The 23,552-nt window shown below is 43.3% G+C and overlaps 2 protein-coding genes and 1 long non-coding RNA gene across 7 annotated transcripts in view; 1 reads left to right on the top strand and 2 right to left on the bottom strand.

The window, feature by feature from the left end:
* The window catches only part of LOC134441793 (glutamate receptor ionotropic, delta-1-like), a 304,090-nt gene that overhangs the window by 33,331 nt on the left and 247,207 nt on the right, over positions 1–23,552 (bottom strand). The gene's annotated exons all lie outside the window — the stretch shown is intronic.
* grid1a (glutamate receptor, ionotropic, delta 1a) overlaps positions 1–23,552 on the top strand; it is a 655,667-nt gene that overhangs the window by 566,175 nt on the left and 65,940 nt on the right. The gene's annotated exons all lie outside the window — the stretch shown is intronic.
* LOC134441242 (uncharacterized) lies at positions 13,912–15,140 on the bottom strand. The gene is made up of 2 exons (XR_010033121.1): positions 14,386–15,140; positions 13,912–14,004 (listed from the first exon to the last, which is right to left on the bottom strand). It is a non-coding gene; the product is annotated as an uncharacterized LOC134441242 (long non-coding RNA).

The following is a 23,552-nucleotide window of genomic DNA, read 5'->3' as shown; positions in this document are numbered from 1 at the left end:
TGTGATGTCCAGGTGTAATTATGACCATCAATGCACTCTGTTTCAACTTTCAACCCAAACTCACTCTTCTTTATAACTGCTGGTGGAGTAAGGCATTTTCCACATCCTTCTAGGTGACACAGCTTGAAGAGTTTTTTAATCTCTGAAATTGAAGCGATGCATTTGCGGTCAGAGATGGCGGCTACATCACATTCAGTCACTCTCACTGTCACTCTCCTCACTGTCACTCTCCTCACTGCTTTCTAGGTGGTCTTCCCTCATTTCAAAATCCTCATCTGACTCCTCCTCTTCCATTGCACTACCCTCATCTAAGTTATCCCACTCTGTGTCACTTGAGCAGGCGGCAGGCTTTGGTGCTGGCAAGGGTGTTAAGTCCCGCACTGGCTTCCTGTAAGGATGGTCATGGCTAATCCAACTGTCAATGTTGCCTGTCATTGTGCCTTTACTGTACTGATGCACTTCATCAGTCTGTGTGCCTACACTCACGGTTTTAGGTAGGCCTAATTGATGTTCTTGCAGAATGTCACACTCAGTAGTACTTTCACCGTCTACCTCAAAATGAATGGATGTATGCCTGACCTATAGAAATAAAGAATATGTTTGCAGTTCAAAGGCATTTGTTCGCTTGTGTTGATTTTATACTAAGGTGATATACTGTGTAATGTGTAGATCTATTTTAGGAGTGTGTGTTGTTTTATTCAGTAGTAAAATAATCTAAATGTTTCATTCTTCCTTTGTGAAGTTGTAGTTATACTTATCTTTATATGTCAGATTTTGATACTTGAATGGGAAATAAGCTATCCTATAATGATGATGAATATAGAGGGTAAATGACTGGTTAAAAATTGTTGGGTTTGCCATTTGGTGTAATGCAACAAGACATTAAGTCTACTAAATATAGGCTACATATTATGTATTTGTTGGGTTGGGTACTATCAGAGAGGGTTTATATAGGTAGAAAGGCTATGGTACTATACCACTGAAAGCCAAACAACTATTAAATAACTGCACCCAAGCCTGTGGCCTAAAATTTTAAAGAAAGGTTGGAAGTTTAATGTATCCTGACACGCCCACTAGCGGGCATGGTGTAGTAGATGGAGGTAGCGATCGCCCGACATTTAATCTTAACCCACCCCAAGTAAATAAAAACCTGTTAACAACTGTGGTGGGCGAGAAAGGTGCAAGTGTTCAAAGCTAACATGGAATTGCACAATGTTTTTATTACCCTTGGTGATTAATTTAGCATTTAGTCTGTATTTCATACTATCGTAGGCAACCTGAAGTTGTTCTATTAGATGAGTGCGCCGTTGTCGTCTTTTCAGGCGCAGCGCAATTTTGGCAGGGCGAAAGTTACGTTACCATACTTTGCCATACGTTGTAAAATTGAACACAGAGGGGGTTGCGTCCAATTTAAGCCTGTTTGTGGACCTAGTCACTAGACGCCCTGATGGATCAAATATCTTTTCCTCTATGTAGGCTAATCTTCATCCAAAAAATGGTCACTGCAGACCGGCATAGTTCTAGTTGTTGACAGGAGGGTTTTTCCACTTTAACGCGGCCAACAAACGGTGGAGGACCGTTTTGCGCTTCAAGGGCAGGTGATGGAAATGAACTGCCTTGCTCTTACTCGCCTTTAAACGGTAAAATGTATTCTTGCAGCCAGGTGCAATACAATAACGCCCTCCCTTTGTCCTCTACTTATTACCGTTCTCCATAATAGTCAAATCTCTAAATGTCGTTGTGTCCGTCTCCGATGCTTGCTACTGTAGAATTTCCAAGGCAACACACCCAGTGATGTAACGTTCTGCCGTGGAACATCATGGCGCTACACAGTTGCTTAAATGTATCTTTCTCAAACTTATTATATTTTAACCAGTGTCACTGACACTATTAAGGCAACTCGAATGGATAGACTAAGACTCAATATTTCTAATGAGGACAACTTTGTCTAGTGTTTCATGTCCACTTTAAGCTCGGTGGACATATTTTACTATACTTCAGTTTTAGTGCAAGACAGCCTATTTGCTGTGTGTGTGTGTGTGTGTGTGTGTGTGTGTGTGTGTGTGTGTGTGTGTGTGTGTGTGTGTGTGTGTGTGTGTGTGTGTGTGTGTGTGTGTGTGTGTGTGTGTGTGTGTGTGTGTGTGTGTGTGTGTTAGTGGTGTCAACAATGATCGATTCGGCGATGCAATCCAATGCGGGGCATGGACGATCCAGAATCGATCCGGCAAGTTCCAGAATCGATCCGGCAATTTTTTTAAAGTTTCAATTACTTCCATGGATATTTCGGGAGCAAATTAATGTTAAATTAAATAAAAGCACTTCAAAACATTGCAAGACTGATACAGACTGATACAGAAAACAGCCAATAAATTGTTGCTCAGTATCTGACTACTTGTATTGCCTCATCATGACTAATTAAACATTTGCTTTGCTTTCAGTAGACATGCAATGTATGTAATGTAATCGGGTCGGATCGCATAGAATCGAATTGAATTGTTACCTCCCGAATCGTGATCGAATCAGATCGTGAGGGCAGTGCCGATCCACACCACTAGTGTGTGTGTGTGTGTGTGTGTGTGTGTGTGTGCATGCGTGCATACATGCGTGGGTGTGTTTGCGCGTGTGGATGCATGCATATGTGTGTGTGTGTGTGAGCATGCATGTGTATGTGTTTGGGAAATAGAGAAAAGAAAGTGAGAGAGATAAAGGGCAGAGAAATAAAGAGAGAGAGAGAGAGAGAGAGAGAGAGAGAGAGAGAGAGAGAGAGAGAGAGAGAGAGAGAGAGAGAGAGAGAGAGAGAGAGAGAGAGATCCCTGTAAGCGGAGGCATTTGAGGATCTCTAATTAAGAAGTAATGACCTCACGGTGTAACTGTAATTATACATCCTATTTATCATAGGACAGCCATTAAGGTTTAAAAGCTGACAACTGCACACGCACACATGAATGGGCACACACACACAAGCGTGCGTGCACGCACATGCAATCGCACGCACACACACACACACTCACACACACAGTGACATTTAAAACTTTCCATACAGTAATCACGCACACTGGCTCACTTATCGTGACACATGTTTACAGTAATTACAGAGCTTTTCTGCTCTCTTTCCCCCTCTCCTCTCCCTCTCCCTATCCCTCTCTCTATTCCTCTTTCTATCCCTCTCTCTCTTTACAATATTTCGCTTTTGTCCTTCTATGCTACCTCTGTCCTTACTTGTGCTATGCATTAGGCCTACTCTTGTAATTTCTGTTTGCTTCCATTGTTTTCTTTCTCTTTCATCTCTGTTCATCTGTTATTTTTACATTCTCTTCTCTTCTTTTCTCTTCTTTTCTCTTCTCTTCTCTTCTCTTCTCTTCTCTTCTCTTCTCTTCTCTTCTCTTCTCTTCTCTTCTCTTCTCTTCTCTTCTCTTCTCTTCTCTTCTCTTCTCACCTTCCGAGAGTCGTGCCTACACAGTGCACCAGGCTCTCAGACACTCAGAAGTACAAGCAACTAGCAGAGAGAAGGAATATCTTTCTGCCTTGGACTAAAACTGAAGCGTAGCTAAATAATTTTTAGCCAGCCTAAGGAGAGGGCTGCACTCTCATCGGACACACTCGCACACACACACATACACACACACACACACACACACACACACACACACACACACACACACACACACGCAAGTACTCTCTTTCTCTCTCTCGCTCTCTCTCCCTCTCTGACACACACACACACACAGACAAACAAACACACACACACACACACACATCATCACAAACACATACGCACATACACACTGTGCATACAGTCCAATATTCTTTTGCATGAATGCATTAGGGCTGGTGGCTGGTGGTAGAGCTGAAGAGCTATTGTACTAAATGTGCTTCACAGTTTTTCACTTTTCAGCCTTTTCTGTTTTTATGAGTACCAGCCCTGGCATTAAACATCACAGCAGCAATAGCAGTAGCAGCAGTCATAGCAACAACAAGCATCCTAGCAACAGTGACCATGGTAATGACAAGCATCGTAGAAACAGCTGCCCAGGCAAACAAAAGCATACAGTAGCCCATTACTAACTGCAACCGTGGCAACAACAACAACAACAACAACAACAACAACAACAACAACAACAACAACAACAAACCTATTAGTAGAATTAGGCCAGGCTCAAACTACTCGACTAGCGATTGTGTGTCCGATTTTGCCGCCAGGGTGCACCGCACACTAGAAGAGAATCGCAACTGTCACTCTTATCGTTGCTCGCAACCACCGAGACAATGCCCGACGTTCTATTTCCAGTCGCAAATATAAAGCACTGTTTGATTTCTACGACTTGCGATCGGCGACTCTTTGAACTGCCAAAGTTCTATCTTAGAACGTCGGCCACGACGATGAAATCTTTCCCGACAATCGCTTGTGATGGTCCTGGGGGATAACGTTCCAGCGATTGTCGTAAGGGGGGGTTTCAGCCGAGAATCGGGGCGATAATTGTGTAGTTTGAGCCAGGCTTAAGTCTCACTACCGCGGCAACAAGAAAACAGCACTTCCTCCCCTCTGGCCATGGCCAGCGAAGCGTAATGAAGAGGAGACCTAAACTTCCTGTCCCCCGAATGGCGATAAATATTCATGATCCTGAGTAGACGACATCTTCAGATGACATGACACCCTATCAGTATTACTGTCCCCTCAGGAGAGTGGAGCATGGCAGACAGGCAGGCAGACAGGCAGACAGGCAGACATGCAGACAGAAAGGCATGCAAGCAGGCAGACAGGCAGGCAGGCAAGCAGGCAGGCAAGCAGACATGTAGGCAGGCAGACAAGCAGGTAGACAGACACGCAGACATGCAGACAGAAAGGCATGCAAGCAGGCAGACAGGCAGGCAGGCAAGCAGACAGGCAAGCAGACATGTAGGCAGGCAGACAGGCAGGTAGACAGACAGGCAGACATGCAGACAGAAAGGCATGCAAGCAGGCAGGCAGGCAGACAGGCAGGCAGTCATGCAGACAGAAAGGCATGCAAGCAGGCAGGCAAGCAGACATGCAGGCAGGCAGACAGGCAAGTAGACAGGCAGGCAGGCAGGCAAGCAGACATGCAGGCAGGCAGACAGGCAGGTAGACAGACAGGCAGGCAGGCAGGCAAGCAGACATGCAGGCAGGCAGACAGGCAGGTAGACAGGTAGGCAGGGAGGCAGACAGGCAGGCAGGCTAGACAGGCAGGGGGACAGGCAGGCAGGCAGGGAGGCAGGCATGCTGTGAGCGTATGTGCACGTGTGTGTGTGTGTGTGTGTGTGTGTGTGTGTGTGTGTGTGTGTGTGTGTGTGTGTGTGTGTGTGTGTGCGCACGCGTGTGTGTGTGCGCACGCGTGTGTGTGCGCACGCGTGTGTGGTGTTTGTGTGAATGCAAAATGACAGGCCAGAAAGCAGGTAGTTAAGCAGCCATGTTTGTGTGTTTGTGTCTGAAGACAGAGAGCGCTTGCTCAAGGCATGTCAGCGCCATGTACTCTGAGTCTGTGTAACGCACCCTCCCAATGCCTCTGTCTACACATACGCTCTATATTAGATTTCTTAACACACCTCCTCCACTTCCCCCTTCCTCTGTAGCACCTCCCCTCTCTCTTCCTCCTTTCTCACACCCCTCCTTCCTCTTCGCTAACCCCCCTCTTCCTCCTACTCTCTAACCCCCCTCTTCCTCCTCCTCTCTGTGCCCTCTTCCTCCTCCTCTCTAACTCCCCCTCTTCTTCCTCCTCTCTAACCCCCCTCTTCCTCCTCCTCTCTGTGCCCTCTTCCTCCTCCTCTCTAACCTCCCTCTTCCTCTTCCTCTATTTAGGATCCTCTTCCTCCTCCTCTCTACTCCCCCTCTTCCTCCTCCTTTCTAACCTCCCTCTTCTTCCTCCTCTCTAACCTCCCTCTTCTTCCTCCTCTCTAACCTCCCTCTTCTTCCTCCTCTCTAACCCCCCTCTTCTTCCTCCTCTCTAACTCCCCCTCTTCCTCCTCCTTTCTAACCCCCCCTTTTCCTCCTCCTTTCCTGTCTAAAATCAATCCCTCCTCTTTCTTACCCCTGCCGTCTATCTCTCTTTACTACCCTGTACGCTTTACTACCTCGCTCGCTATACTCTTCTCATCTCAGCACCCCTCCTCTCTCTGTCCCTCACTCCTCTTCTCTCTGTAGGCATCCCCTGTCTAACACGTAACCTCCCTCCCGCTCTCTTCACCTCTATCATGTTCATCTCTTCAAGTCTTCAACCCCCACCTCTCACTGACTCTTCTTCTCTCTTCAGCAACCCCTCCACCTCTCTCTGTACTCGTCTTCTCTTCTCTCTTCAACATCTCTCCTCTCTTTGTAGCTTAACATCAACCGCTCCTCTTTCTCCACCTCTGTGGTCTCCATCCTTTTTGTATCTCTAGCCCTCTTTAGTTCACTTTTCCTCTTTCTTTATCTCTCTCTGTAAAGCTCCTTAACACTTTAACACTCCTCCACCTCTCTCTTCTTCTCTGTTTAGCACTTTCACATGTGATCTTCGTTCTCTCTTCAACACCCTCACCCCTCCCTGTAGCTCTCTCTTTTCTTTTCGGCACCCCACCCCTCCCCATAGCTCTCTCTTTTCTTTTCAGCACCCCACCCCTCCCCATAGCTCTCTCTTTTCTTCTCAGCTCTCTTTTCTTCTCAGCTTTAACATTTCAGCACCCCCACCTCTGTCTTTAGTTTACATTTCCTCTTTCTTTATCACCCACACCTCTCCCTCTCTCTCTCTCTCTCTCTCTCTCTCTCTCTCTCTCTCTCTCTCTCTCTCTCCTCTTCTCTCTCTCTCTCTCTCTCTCTCTCTCTCTCTCTCTCTCTCTCTCTCTCTCTCTCTCTCTCTCTCTCACTCTGTAGATTCAAGAGTTTATTGTCATTGTCAAAAAGGCAACAGAATTGTGTTTGGAGCACAACACTCAGTAGATTCCCATTTGAAGTACAACAAAGATAAAAGTGATACCAATGCCTGATGCCTCCTCCCCAGTCCCACTTAAAGTGCAACAAAGTTAAAAGTGCCTTCAGTGCTTGCTAATGATACAGAGTGGGCGTATTCTAAGATTAAAAAAATATTCACATTTTTTGAGTGATGCAAGTAAGCGTGTAGCTAATTGGAATGCAGAATTTGAATTATCGACTGTAAACGAGTGTTCCATGATCGAGTGGCGAACAAGCGAGTGAGCTAGAAGCAAGTTACTAGTAGACCTGCACCCCCCTGTCTCTCTAAAACCCCTTTTTCACTCTCTCTTCAGATCACTGGCTTCTCTTTAGCACCCCCCTGTCCTCTTTTTCTCTCTGTACATCACTGTCCTCTTTTATCACGCCATCCTCTCTCTCTTTTTACATCACTCACCTCTTTTAGCACGCCCCCATCTCTCTCTCTCTCCCTCTCTCTCTCCCTCCCCCTTCTCTCTCTCTCCCTCACTCTGTCTCCCTCCCCCTTCTTCTTTCTGTCTCATGTCCTCTATTTTGTACCTCACTTCTCTTTATTTTTTCTTTCTGTCTCCCAGCATTCTCTCTCTGTTTTTCAGTAGTCCCCCCTCCTTACCCTTTCCTTCCTCTCTCAGGTTTCCTTTTGATGATTTTCTTTTGTATTTCGGCGGCTCCTCTTTGCCTCGGTCATCATTTTAGCACTTTACTTCCCCTTTTCTCCTTCCCTCCTCTCCTCCTCTCCTCCTCTCCTCCACTCCCCCTCTCCCCCTCTCCTCCTCTCCTCTTTTTCTGTTGACTCAGTGTGTGTGTTAGTAGCTGCTGTCAGAGCAGGTAATATTGGCCAGTATGTCTTCACCTCCGCCTCAGCATTAACATTAACCTGGCACTGTCTCTTCCCTCCATCCTCCTCTTTTCTCTTCTCCCACACACACTCCTCTCATTTCGTCTAGCCATCCTCCTCTCCTCTCCTCTCCTCTCATCTCATCTCTTCTCTAAAGAGACCTGTCTCCTCTCCTCTACCTGGCACTGTCTCTTCCCTTCTCTCTTCTACTCCTCTGTGTTCTATATCTTCCCTCCTCTCATCTACTCTCTCCTCTCCTCTCCTCTCCTCTCCTCTCCTCTCCTCTCCTCTCCTCTCCTCTCCTCTCCTCTCCTCTGTTCTTGTGTCTGCTCTCCAAAATCCTCTCTGTCTGTGTTTCCCATGATAAGCTCCACCTGCGGTATCCTACATATAATGTATACTGTACATGCCTTGCAGAAACAGTGGATGATGACCAAACTATTTCATCACCTTGATCTGCTTCACCGGCTTAGTACAGCAGCACATTTTCTGTCTATTAATATGGCTAGATTTTCCATTAATAGTTTCATTAATATTACTAGAAATCCACGTCTTAGCCGTTAGCTGTGGTAAAAAGAAAAAACAAAGAAAAAAAATCTTTATATAGGACTATGCCCCGCAAAAAGGCAAAAACATGTTCACAATTTAAATTATCCTGGTAATATGAACTACCGTAGTTCAATACAACACAAAGGATTTTTAAATAGAGCTATTTAGAGTGCTGTGAACCTTCCTTTGTACCCCTTATGATGCTAATTACTCATGATAGCTACAGTACTGTATGTTTGGAGTTCCAGAGAAGCAGATATTGATGTTCAGCTGCATCCAAGCTGTCTATGCACACGCATTAACACGTGCATAGAAGAATTACGTATATAGCTTTCTCTCTTTCTTCCTCTCTCTCTCCCTCTCTCTCTCTCTCTCTCTCCCTCTCTACACTCTCTCTCTAAGTCCATTACCCCCTATCGTTCTATTAATTAGCCCCAAAGTGAATTATTAGATAAGCGTAGGCTGGCCCTGGTCGTTACCCTCTGAGCATCACACCACTTGTAGTGAGGCCTTGAGATGTGAGTGCTAGCCTGACCGCCTCACCCATGCTCCGGGATTAGCCGTGCTAATGAAAGGTTAACGTGTCGGGTGGAGAGAGAAGCCTAATGATGCGCTGTCATCCTGTCACGTACTGTATAGCCCTGCTGACAAGGCTGCTGACACTGGGCGTATATATAACTACAGCTGCTGACACTGGGCGTAGGCCTTTATATCGGTGCTGTATGGCTAGGCTGACACTGGGCGTATATGAGTTACAGCTGCTAACACTGGGCCTATATTAGGTGGTGGGCCCAGTCTCATATCTTATCAGTTTGTTGGTGTTAACGAGTGGCAACTTTATTTTTGCTTATATAACCCCCTGACAACCCATTAATCAATATTTTGTCTGTTGCCATCCTCAAAACTTGAACATTGATTTATAAAAATGACAACAAAAACTAGCCGACCGAGTGACGTCACGTCAATGCAAAGTCAGCGAGGCAGAATACCGCTAGCGCGTGCATGCTACCCGGAACCGTCAGATTTCATGGCAAAAAGTTACAAGTTGGGGGGTAAGTGGGCTCACTTGTTGTGTACATGCAAAAGAAATATTTTTCTCAAACGTTCAGAGGTGCTCTTTTTCGCTGTTAGTGTTCGACTGTCTGACCATCATTGGGCAACGAGAGATTAATGTCAAAAAGAGGACAGGTCTGTTCCCTCAAAGCAATAGAGCAATGAAGTGAGGGGGGGTAGATCAATTCGCCAAAAAACTACGTGTCAGTAAAGAAATGCAAGCTGTGTTATTTTTTCCAGTAACAGGAAAATGGTCAGGAATGAAATGCCCACGTTGTTTCAATGATTAGGTGAATTATCTGCCTATGAAAAAAGCCCGATATGCGGAGAAATATTCCCTTTTCAACTTTGAGGGGCGGAGACTTCCCATTGACTGTGCATTATGTGAGGTCACCCCCAGTCTTTTTTATTTTCGTTATTTTTTAATATCAACGTGCAACTTTTCAGCGTGGCAACAACCAGAATATTGCTTTACATATTGTCAGGAGGTCATATTAGAAAAATCAAGTTGCCACTCGAGAGTGACAACGAAACTCGTTTTCTAAAGGAGCTAGGAAATCTAGCCCACCGTCTATATATACCTACGGCTGGGGTGACACTGGGCCTATATATAGCTACAACTGGGCTGACATTAGGTATATATAGATACTGTACATCTGGGCTGACACTGAGGTTATATATACCTACGGCTGCTGACACTAGGTAGGTGTATATACAAACCCCAACTCCGATGAAGTTGGGACGTTTGGTAAACCGTGAATAAAATCAAAATGGTATCATTTTCAAAACATTCAATCTATTCTTTAGATGGAGAATAGTGAAAAGACAACATATTAAGTGTTAAAACCGAGAAAAAATATTGTTTTGGGGGACATATGTACTCATTTCTAATTTGATAAATCCAACACGTCTCAAAAGAGTTGGGACGGGGATCAGTGAAACTTAGTAAACATCCAAATAAGATAAAATAACAAAGAAGAACATTTCAAAATGAATTGTACTGACAGACAATATAGGTGTCCAGGTATAAGATCATCACAGAGAGGCTGAGTCACTCAGAATTAAAGATGCAGGGAATAATTACCATAGTTATTACATACATTTTTGAATTCCCTTTGATTTACCACGATTGAGTGTATATAAGACATATTTTTGTTACTAAAATCATTGTATAGGTTCATGACATCATGAAATATATATTGGCTGTAGTCTCACTCTAATTCCTGGAGTGCTAGAGCTATTGAAAATTGACCATATTAAGAATGCTTAATGCGTGCAAATGATACAGGGGTGTAACATTCTCCTAAGCACCTGAGCTCACTTGAAATAAACCCAGAAGACATGGGTAACTGTCCTATGCTTACAGAAGTCAGCAGAAGTTGTAGAAGTCCATTCTTTTTGACAATAATAGAGCATTGCACATCCTGTGCTACAGTGAAAATGGACCATCCAACTTGTGTTAGTGCTAGCTTCAAAAGTCAGCCTCCATGATGGCATGCTGGTGCAGTAGTGCATTGGTTAAGATGTTCTCACTCATATGTAGAGTTAAATACAGTGCTGAATGGTATAAATGGGTTTTAAACAGCATGAAAAGCCACTCATGCATTATATTTTGAAGGGAGATCTTCGATTACTGCCACATAGTAAGGTCAAATTGCATTCTCTACTATGTTTTAACAGTTTGGCTCCATCATAAGGACCAGCAGGTGATAAAATGGTGGGTTATTGGTCAAGACCTGTCACACTGTAAGCACTACAGAAAGGAAAACACTGCAAAACATGACAAGAAATACACCCACCATTTAAGCTGGTGAAATCATGTCCAAGATAGGAATTAACACTGTTTTTTATATAAAATCATCTCATCGGTTAATGTATTTAACTGTTAAGTGTTGTCTTTTGTTTTGTTTTTAGTCTTCCTCGACATTTGCTGCCATTTATTGTCCCCGTCCCAACTCTTTTGAGACGTGTTGGATTTATCAAATTAGAAATGAGTACATATGTCCCCCAAAACAATATTTTTTCTCGGTTTTAACACTTAATATTTCATCTTTTCACTATTCTCCATCTAATGAATAGATTGAATGTTTTGAAAATGATAGCATTTTAATTTTATTCACTGTTTACCAAACGTCCCAACTTCATCGGAGTTGGGGTTTGTATATATGTGGCTACTATACATCTGGGCTGACACTGAGGTTATATATACCTACGGCTGCTGACACTAGGTGTATATATACATGTGGCTACTGTACATCTGAGCTGACACTGGTCTTATATATAGCTACGACTACTGAAACTGGGCGTATATATAGCTACAATACGGCTGGGCTGACACTGGGGGTGCTGATGCAGGGAAGGGGTCAGCAGTTCAAAGGCAATCACCCGCTCCAGTTATCCTGGGCAGGATAGGAGAGGAGAGGCTGATATGACCCCAAGTTACCCTGGGCAGGATAGGAGAGGGGAGGCTGACCTGATCCAGTTATCCTGGGCAGGAGAGGAGAGGGGAGGCTGATATGAGCTTTGGCTTGGCTTGGCTTGGCTTGGCTGGTTGGTGTGCAGTAAAGAAGAACATGCCATAAGTAGATAATAGAGTAGAGTGGAGAAAAGTAGAGTAGAGTAGAGTGGAGAAAAGTAGAGTAGAGTAGAGTGGGTAGACTAGAGTAGAATATAGTAGAATAGAGTTAAGTTGTTCAGTTGTTTTGTGTTTTTCAGTAACAAGACAGTCTATCCTCCTCATTAGGTATAATGGGTTACTGGTGTACCAGCTATGTAATATCATGTAGTCCTGTTACACCACAAATATGCTTTTACTTTTACTTTTTACTTTACACCTCTGGCACTGCAGTGGTTGACTAAACTGAAGGTGCTGAAGATGCTTTAATTTACCTGACGGAGATGGAGGACCTCTCTTGACTGCATCTTTGTCTTTCTCACTCGTAGTTTTTTGTCTTTCTTTCTCTGTCTTTCCCTCTTCCACTCCCCCACTGTCTCCATATGCAGTAGGCTACTGTATGTGTGTGCAGTTCCTGTGTTTACTGATGTATGTAAATATGCCATGCACGTAGTGTCATATTTCATTGCGATATTATAAAAGCACAAACAGAATGACACCTAGTTTATGGGCTTTGGAGGTGGAGGAGCGATTTTCTGTGTGTGTCTGTGAGTGAGAGAGAGAGAGAGAGAGAGAGAGAGAGAGAGAGAGAGAGAGAGAGAGAGAGAGAGAGAGAGAGAGAAAGAGAGAGAGAGAGGGGGCGGATGAAGGAAGGTAATAAGAAAAAGAGGGAAGGAAGGAACGGAGAGAAAGAGATCAAAATGGAATACAAATATTGGGAGTGTGTACATGTGTGTACATGTGCTCATTATGAGTGCTGTGCGTGCGTGCGTGTGCGAAACAGACTGTATAATAAAGATAACTTAAATTTGCCGTGGAATAATATCATGTAGGCTACCTATATTGGACGACTCTTACAGCCATATCTCCCAGCTTTGTATAGACATTAACCGTCATCCGAAAGCATCATACACACACACACACACACACACACACACACACACACACACACACACACACACACACACACACACACACACACACACACACACACACACACCCACACTCACACACACACACACACACACACACACACACACGCTTCGGCTGACTACCCAAGTGTGTCTGCTGCTCACTTATCAATGGAAAACACACCCCGCTGCTTCGGGTCCACTCGGTCAATCATGTGGATTAGTGTGTGTGTGTGTGTGTGTGTGTGTGTGTGTGTGTGTGTGTGTGTGTGTGTGTGTGTGTGTGTGTGTGTGTGTGTGTGTGTGTGTGTGTGTGTGTGTGTGTGTGTGTATGCGTGCGTGCGTGCATGCATACACGCATACACTGCCAGGCAGGCAGGGTAACACTTTACTTTACGGATCGCTAATAAGGTGTTAATTTCATACTAATTTCTCAGTAATTTCAGTCTAATTTTATGGTAATAACTGCTTGTTATTAGTAATAACAGCAAAATAACCATATGGTTTCCAGTGCAATTACACTATAATTTCTCATTAATAACAGCAAAAATAACCATACAGTTTCCAGTGCAATTATGCCGTAGTTTCTAGTTAATAGTAGGCTAATGGAAACAGCTACTGTGTCATCATAGTAGTTAGGTGGTAGGTATGCCAGTAACTAAACGGTATCAGCCGAAGTAGTTTCATACTAATTAGGCTACATCAGGGCCGTAATGTGCAATACTTCCTCTTCCTATGTTATTGCATAGAAACGACCACCCAAGCATCCTTGTATTATTTCTGCTTAATTACCTTGTAAACAATTGAGTAGTTATATGGAAATAAGATAGAATCAGGGGCCGTAAAATGCATTATCACCTATTCACTCAATTTTATGGAAATTACATATTTTCATGGTCTTAAAATGTCCTTATTTCTTTATTTCCACTCAATTACTTAGTTATTACCATTTTTAATACAATTATAGACTAGCCTACTATGAAGTGATTCAAGTACACAGACAAACACATTGTGTGCAAAACTTTATTTATTTTTCCAATCAGTTATGAGATTCATGTTCACTGATGTGAGGTTGTCAATCTGCCACCATCCAGAGGAAGTCCTGTGAACACAAACAAACAAACAGAGAAGTCAACTGCAAGACCAGTTTCACCACGTTTATTTTTTAATGTTATCAATTCACTATCGCTAAATCTGCAACTGAAATGCAGTACCATGTTAAATGCACTTGGTAAATCATCCTCAGGCTGACATCGTTGCTGATTTACAAAGGCAAACTCTAGCTAGCACCTAGCTTCAGTCATTGAAAACACGGTGGGCACAGCTAGCTAGTGGTTTCCATTGTAAATGTACTTCTGTATGCCGTTTCATTTCCAGAACAAACATAAACCTAACACTAACTCATAAAACATGTTTGCATAAGGCTAAAGTAATTCGACGATTGAAGGTGGATGAAATCAACATCAAGACCATTTTAGCTCACCTTGAAAGTTACCCTGGTTGCTGCCTGCGTGCGAAAGCACTGTGTGGTGCGTCTCAAACTCCACCCTTGTGTGTCAGGGTACTCAATTAAACAACGTTAGCGTCTCTGAGCCATACTGCAAGCAGAGCGGGCAGCGTACAACTAGAACGAGTGTGCTTGAAGTACAGAAGTATACTAATTGAGACGCTTCTGTTCTGCAGTAACCAAACTTTCGTTGCCTAGCAACAACAGGACTCGCCGCCACCGCGAGCTAGTTCAACTTCAGTGCAGCAGAGCCAGGCAAGGTAAGCTTCCCGACAACGAACTTTTAATGTAGTTCTAGCTTTAACCTGCTTTCATTTTGTCTCTGAGCATTGAAGGATTTTAACTGTATACACTGCAAACACGTCTTATCAGCCGTGTTTGTGCTGAAATGGCATAGCCTACAGAGGTACATGGAAACCACTAGTTCTAGCTAGCTCTGCCCACCATGTTTTCAATGACTGAAGCTAGGTGCTAGCTAGAGTTTGCCTTTGTAAATCAGCAACGATGTCAGCCTGAGGAAGATTTACAACGTGCATTTAACATGGTACTGCATTTCAGAAGCAAATTTAGCGATGGTGAATTGATAACATAAAAAAATAAACGTGGTGAAACCGGTCTTGCAGTTGACTTCTCTGTTTGTTTGTTTGTGTTCACAGGACTTCCTCTGGATGGTGGCAGATTGACAACCTCACATCAGTGAACATGAATCTCATAACTGATTGGAAAAATAAATAAAGTTTTGCACACAATGTGTTTGTCTGTGTACTTGAATCACTTCATAGTAGGCTAGTCTAAAAATGATAATAACTAAGTAATTGAGTGGAAATAAGAAATAAGACATTTTAAGACCATGAAAATATGTAATTTCCATAAAATTGAGTGGAATAGGTGATAATGCATTTTACGGCCCTGATTCTATCTTATTTCCATATAACTACTCAATTGTTTACAAGGTAATTAAGCAGAAATAATACAAGGATGCTTGGGTGGTCGTTTCTATGCAATAACATAGGAAGAGGAAATATTGCACATTACGGCCCTGATGTAGCCTAATTAGTATGAAACTACTTCGGCTGATACCGTTTAGTTACTGGCATACCTACCACCTAACTACTATGATGACACAGTAGCTGTTTCCATTAGCCTACTATTAACTAGAAACTACAGCATAATTGCACTGGAAACTGTATGGTTATTTTTGCTGTTATTAATGAGAAATTATAGTGTAATTGCACTGGAAACCATATGGTTATTTTGCTGTTATTACTAATAACAAGCAGTTATTACCATAAAATTAGACTGAAATTACTGAGAAATTAGTATGAAATTAACACCTTATTAGCGATCCGTAAAGTAAAGTGTAACCGGCAGGCAAGTAGACAGGCAGGCAGGCAGACAGGCAGGCAAGCAGGCAGGCAGACAGGCAGGCAAGCAGACATGCAGGCAAGCAGACAGGCAGGTAGGCAGACAGGCAGGTAGACAGGCAGGCAGGCAGGGAGGCAGGCAGGCTAGACAGGCAGGTAGACAGGCAGGCAGGTAGGGAGGCAGGCAGGCAGGTAGGGAAGGAGTTAGGCAGGGAGGCAAGACAGGCAGGGGGACAGGCAGGCAGGCAGGGAGGCAGGCATGCTGTGAGCGTATATGTACTTGTGTGTGTGTGTGTGCGTGCGTGCATGCCTGCGTGCGTGCCTGCGTGCGTGCCTGCGTGCGTGCCTGCGTGCGTGCCTGCGTGCGTGCGTGCGTGCACGTACCTCGGTGTGTTGGTCTTCATCAGTATGCTGTGTATTATGGCTGAACCTGATGTCCTCCTAAGAACATTAAATTGGCTTATCTCCTCAATTTACATGCTGATACAGTCGGATAAGTAAGGACACGCACGCACACACACACGCATGCACGCGCACACACGCGCACACACACACACACACACACACACACACACACACACACACACACACATTAGTCTGCGCATGTACAGAATTGAGAGTGGATGAGAGTGGAAGGCAAAGAGCATTATTAGTGCTGAGCTCTGATGCATGTGACTAGCCAAAGGAACACAGGCCGCAAGTACGTACTTTATGCATGTGACTAGCCAAAGGAACAATGGCCGCAAGTATGCACTTTATGCCTGGCGGCACTTCGAGTTCATTCTAGGCTTTACAACCTTACACCAGGAAATCTGTTACTGTAATATCTAATCAATTTGTGGGCTTTTGATATGTTCACTTCGTAAAGCAGAAATCCGCTCTGAAAGTTCCTCTTGCCCATAGTAAAGATATGATGTTAGCCCTTTTACTGTTCAGGGCCCGGTTGCACAAAACACCTTAAGTTTTCTCCCTTAAGTGTGACCCTTAAGGGCTCATTTTCCCTTAGCTAAGGGATCTACTTAAGGGGGTTGCACAGAATGCCTCAAGTCCTTCCCTTAGGTAAGGGAAAGCCCTAAGGGATTTACTACAGTAAAGAGGAGTTTACAACGGTAGAATTCTATTGTTTCCAAGGAAACTTTTTAAGTCGTTCTTGAATATTCTTCTCAAAACATCGTTAACCATTCTGTAGCTATTTATCTATAGGCCTAAACATGGACAATGGTAAGGCTAGAAAGCCAAACTGGTCAGAGGAAGAGAAAGTGGTATTATTAGAGGAATTTAACAAAAGAAAAAACATAATAAAAAGCAAATTCAACCCTCAAATAACGGCCGCGAAGAAGCAGCAACAATGGGAAGAGACCACCGCGACCAAACTCGAGAAATAGGCCTATGGTGAAGAGGACATGGGGGAGGTCTTTTTTTTTTTTTTTTAAACCTTGCGGTCCAAGCGAGGAGGGAACAACACCATATGTCCATGGCTTAATTGTCGAACCAAATGTCTGGAATAGGCTACTGTGCTCCAACAGTTGTGTGCGTGCATAGGCTATGTGTTTGAGTGGTTCAAAGTGTGATTGTGTGCTCTGATCGTCGCATTGTTGCGGTTGAAATGACATCTTCTTGCATGCATAGCCTACATGAGCCGGGTGCTTGGGATATCGCAGGCAGCACCTGAGCATAGCGTTGTTCGCAACATGTGCCCCGCCCGCCTCTCTTCACCGGAGCCACTCCGCGCTCCGCGACCTCCCTCTTTACAAATTAAGCACCGCTCCAAACGTTCTCCTCTCTTCTCTTAGCAGACGTGGGCTCTACTCCCCATGCATTATTTTGTATTTGTGATATCATTCCATTTATCTTTAGTTTCTTCCGCGTTGTTTTGGAAGTGTCAAGCGGTAGCCTAATGCGAATTATAAGAATTATAATAATAGGCTATGGCGCAAGCACTGGAGAAGTGCCGTGTGTCTCACCTGCATTTTCGAGCTCCTAAAACAACTCCCAAACAACTCCAGTGTCATAATTAACACAGCGAGGATTATTGATCATTGTCATCTTCATGCATGTTAGCAAAATAAATGTGGGGGTTGAGGGCAATAAAAACATTTGGTGATGGTGGGACAATGGACGAGACTGTGAGGGAGGAAATCAATGAATGGGCTACCCTAACCCCGCGGCCATAACTTCATCCGAGAATCTTCACAATGAGGAAACACTGAATGTACGCACATATTCGAGTAAAAATTAGACGTTTTGTTATGAGGACTTGATGTTATAGGTCTAATGAAGTGCCACCCAAAAATGTTCTGGCCCATCCAAAGCTGATTTTCTGGCGCCGTGCCAAGACGGCAGGGAGAGCACAACTCCTAGCATGGTCCAATTCGAGACGGTCGGGTAATTCATATATGGATTGTCTATCAAATCTATAATTAATAATTAACGGTTCGTCGGTAAGCGTGCCTATCCATTGGGTTCTCCCGGTCGCTGAAAACTCTTATTTGAATCCGTTGATCACGTTGCTGAATGTGCATAAACTCAGCCATGTCTGACTTAAGGCGACGATATCGGTCCCTCAGATATTTTCCCTTAACTTGGTTGTTAAGGTCTTTTGTGCAACGATTTTAAAGAACGTTAAGGGATTTCTTAACTTTAAGGGAAACTCTTAAATATTTAAGGGGAAACCCTTAAGGAAAACTTAAGGGGAAATTTTAAGGGTGTTTGTGCAACTGACTTTCACTTAAGGGACCCTTAACTCAGACTTTAAGGGAAATACTTAACTTAAGGTGTTTTGTGCAACCGGGCCCAGGTATTTGGTCAGGTGACACCCATGAAGTTAGCCCTTTTTAAGGCAAAATGTTAGCTTTAAGACAAGCCAGTATTGTTTTCTGAAGTATTGGATAGCTTTTTCAAGACCTCAAGTTGCACATTCTGAAAAAAAAAAATCATGAATTTCAACATATCTTGTCCGTCATCACACAATATTTAAGCTTACCAAACCTGTATTACACAGGTCTACATACTGTATATGTTTACGGTAGACAGCTGACTATGACTTACGCCTACTTTTGTTATTCAATTTTGTTTTGGTCAGTGTGTGTTTGGAAAAAATAATTAGTTGTGACCCTGTGCAATTTAACAGACTAGAATCAGTAGGAATGTCTGCACTCCATTTTCAATAGGTATTTAGCAGAGGAAGGTAATTGCTCTAATCCTCAATCGATGGTTTTCATTTTTGTTTTCTGGTCACCTGATGCAGATAGATCTGATGGGAATGTCTGCTGTTGGACCAATACAGGCCTCTCAAAGGCACCCATACACACATACACACACACACACACGCACGGACGCGCGCACGCGCACACACACACACACACACACACACACACACACACACACACACACACACACACACCCATGCAAACACACGCACACACCACAGGCCTCTCACAGGCACCTACCGTCGATAGGCTAAGACAAAGTACAGAATCTCTCTCTCTCTCTCTCTCTCTCTCTCTCTCTCTCACACACTCTCACTCTCACTCTCACTCTCTCTCTCTCTCTCTCTCTCTCTCTCTCTCTCTCAATCTCAATCCTTCCCTCTTACCTGACTAATTGATTTGTTTGTCCTTTCTTTCTTTCTTTCTTTCTTTCTTTCTTTCTTTCTTTCTTTCTTTCTTTCTTTCTTTCTTTCTTTCTTTCTTTCTTTCTTTCTTTCTTTCTTTCTCCCCTACATGAAAATAGTAAACACAACTCCTCTTCTCCTGAAGATAATAAGAGCTTTTCCTTATAAAGTGAGCAGTGAGCAGCTTGTGTGTCACTGCTAACCGAATGTAGCCTGTACCAGGGGCGTCAGCAGACTTAACACTATACAGGGGCACAAAAGGGCACCCAAAAGAAATGGGAGCGCGCAAAGCGCGCGAGCCGAAATTTTTTGGGGCAATTATTTTTAAAAAAAGAATGGGCAGAGATAATTTATGCAAGCACACAATAAAATATTGTATAGCACTTATTTATTATTATACAGCATCATAAATACAATGTTAGATACTTATTTTCTGCATCATTCAATATCTACCTGAACCAAACTGAATTGAATTGGCCTACTGTGAACTTAACTGTATATCTGTATAGGCCTATTGAATTGGCCCACTTGTGAACATAACTGTATAACTGTGGTCAGTTATGACCTGTGGTCAACTCAACTGGTGGGTTGTTACTTAAAAGTGGTTTGTGTTGCCTTGTTACCTGACACACCATAAAACCAAATAGGCCTAATAAAAACAGGACATTCTGCTATTCTATGCAAGCTATGAATGATCAATTGGTGTGTGTGTGTGTGTATGGCGTGTGCGCGTGTCTGTGTGTGCCGGTGCATGTTAACGTCAAGAGGGGGAGCCAGAGTATCACACATGGGCATTGCGTAGGCTATGTGTAGGCTAATAGATGCATTCAATTACTGTATCGTTGATTCAATCGAATAGTTGGCTATGTTCACGGCATTATGTTTTCTGTCTTAAAAGTAACCACCTGTAGGATGTCATCATGCCCAACTCTGAGACCAACGTGCTTGGGCTGCATTAAGCCAGCCAGCCTCCAACTTGCCTGGACGACGGCTCATTCAAGCATGCGCTGGGCTATTTTTAAAAGCAACAGCATAGCCTACAAAACTGCTTTCTACGAGTGTTGTATTCCGTTATAGTGCGCTAGTAGCCTAGGCTATAACAGCGGGGCCATTGGTTGCAGGCAACTTTGTCAATATGTCAAAAAAATATACCGATAGCTAGCAAAGCTGACAAGACAAGTTGGGGTAGTCCATCACGGGATCATCACCCCCTGAATTGAGAAACAGCACAACATGGTAAATAGTTGGTGAAGCTCCAGCTTAAACAGTTACAGGCCTACCTATATGAGCGAACTGCCTGGCTACTGTAGCATAACAGACGTGACCACATAGGCTAACACCACTTCAGAGACGCCCCTTCGCGTTATTAGATGAAACATTTTCTACACATTTGATTGACATGCTATGCTTAGTTTACAGATGATAACAAAAAATGACGCTTACTGTTTACTTCACTTCACACCGGCCGGAGTGAATGGTCGCTGTGTTGGTCAGGTTTGGTTCAAAAAGCCAACATTTTCATGTGCTGCCCAAATCTCTCGTTATCAAGAAGAACGATTCTTCCTAGGCATATTCGTCACATTTCATTGCAGCGGTCGGCCAATGAGGGGGGCACCATGTAATTCACCACGTAATTCAAATAGTCAATTTCTTCAGGGTGCCAAATAACTAGGGTGTTATAGCCTAGAACTAATCAATATTTTAGTGTGTCTTCACTAGGAGAACTAGTATGCCTGTCGTGTTTCTTAAAGATGGTATGAAAAACTCCTGCATGGCTCTGTATTAGCCAACAGGCAACTCTCCGGCTTCATGCTCCGAGTGCGAGTGGCCGTGGCGGCAAGTGCATTCTTATCAGGCTGCTGCGTCCGTGTCAGACTTAAATTCTAACTTAAGTGTAGTAGGCTATAGGCGTATTTTAAGAGAAGAAATAATGCAAGCATGTATTCTGTATATTACCAGATGAGCCAGACTTAAATAATAAACAATAAAGATATAAATAAATTAATTAATTACAAAATCAGTGCCCATTATACACTGGCACCGTGCATCCACACCAGGGCACGTGCCCGGATAATGCTCTAACGACGCCGATGGCCTGTACATACACGGGCCATGTGTATGGAGAGATTCGATTTTTAATAAAAACCGACTCAATCCCTCAGCGATGAGTCCATAATAAATCTCCCAGAAGGCTCCACAAATGATGTTCCCCATCACTATACATGAGCTTAAGGCAGTGTTTCCCAACCTTTTTTGTCTCGCGTACCCCCTAATTCATGTTCTGTATCGGTTTCTCTGTCCCAATGTGACTGCTCTATACATTCCTTATGATAGTAACATTTTTCCAAGTACCCCTGCAGTGTGCTCGCGTACCCCTAGTGGTACACGTACCCCTGGTTGGGAAACACTGGCTTAAGGGATGCATTATCATTTCAATGTTAACTATAGATGGACTTATTCCTTTTCTTCCTGTTCATCAAATCAGCCTTTTCAACCCAGCATTTCAATTCCTTTTCCTCCTTTTGTTCATCAAATCAGCCTTTTTAACCCAACATTTCAATTCCTTTCCCTCCTCATCAAATCAGCCTTTTTAACCCAACATTTCAATTCCTTTCCCTCCTCATCATCATCAAATCAGCCTTTTTAACCCAACATTTCAATTTCTGCCAGATTAATTGGCATTGGCCCCCAGCTCCTCCCCGTCGACTCACTGCAGGATATTTTACACATTCTGTTTATAGTCATGTGGTTGTTTTCTCTCTCTCTCTCTCTGGAAACTGGCAGTTTTAGTTTGGCTTGAACCGCCCAAAACAATTCTGGGATTGCTTTATTTTGGCGTCTTTGTTGTGTGCTGAGAATAGCGGCAGTCTGGGTTCAGGAAAGTTGTTTTGTTTGAATATGAATAACCCACTCTGGCTCATAATTACTCCCCGTGCCTACCACGCATTTAGATGAAAGAAACAGTCTCTTTTTCTTCTTTCAAAACTGTCATAACTTTCTCCTTTCTTCTAGGACAAAGACGTTGGTGAGGTTCCCAGTCTCAATCTTGTGTGACATCTCAGTATTGTCGAAACAAGTCATTGTCTGAAAACCTTTCTTTTTCTTTCTTCTTTGTTTTGTTTTTAAGCAAGTCAGTTCACACAGTCACTTTGATGCAATTAGAGGAATGAGTAGCATTTTGAAACACCATCCATCTGTCATGAGTCAATTTCAGTCTAAGCTGCACATTTCTTCAAAAGTGCCTCTGCAAATATTTTGATATTTTCATTCTTTTCCCCATGGCCCACTGTTCATATCCTACCCTAGCACCACTTTCACACTTCTTTACTCGAGATTCTGAAACATGTAATTGTACTTCAGTTTACTGTTTCCGATAAGTGCCATGCTTTAGCGGTTTCCTAGGCAGCATGGATTCATCGTGAACGTGCAGAGAGCTTGTAATATGGAACATCTCCATAATTTCATATTCTTGAATGTGCAGAGAGCTTGGTGTATGGAACATTGCCATAATTTAATATTCTAGAATGTGCAGAGAGCTTGGCGTATGGAACATTGGCCTAATTTCATATTCTAGAATGTGCAGAGAGCTTGGCGTATGGAACATTGGCCTAATTTCATATTCTAGAATGTGCAGAGAGCTTGGCGTATGGAACATTGCCATAATTTCATATTCTAGAATGTGCAGAGAGTTTGGCGTATGGAACATTGCCATAATTTCATATTCACCATGAACACCATTAAACTTTGAATCAGTTGCCTAACCAAACTGAGAAGTCCAGTGATCCAGTGAATCCAGTCCAGGGATCTATTTTATCATCACTGCTGACTGGCTACATTGCAAGTAAACATGCTAACATTGTAAACACATTAAAAATGTAAAATGAGAGTCCAACTGCAAAACGTGTCATTTTCAATATATCAATAATTTTAAAGCCTTAGCCAACACACATTAATGTATTATTTCCTTCAAAGTAAACCACCATCTGTGATTTCACCAACTAGATCTCTGCGCGAACATCACCCGGACATGTTTATCATCTAAATAAGTAATATGAAGGCATTAGAAAGCTCTTTTCCCGTTAACCAGAAATTACAGCAGCCGTAGCTGGAGAGAGATGAGAGAGAATTGAGTTGTATCAATACTGCCGTCAGAACAAATTCACAAA

Source organism: Engraulis encrasicolus, chromosome 24 (genome assembly GCF_034702125.1).
Source record: "Engraulis encrasicolus isolate BLACKSEA-1 chromosome 24, IST_EnEncr_1.0, whole genome shotgun sequence".
Taxonomy (NCBI): Eukaryota; Metazoa; Chordata; class Actinopteri; order Clupeiformes; family Engraulidae; genus Engraulis; species Engraulis encrasicolus.
The sequence above is the reverse complement of the archived record's forward strand: the minus strand, read 5'-3'. Positions and strand labels throughout refer to the sequence as shown.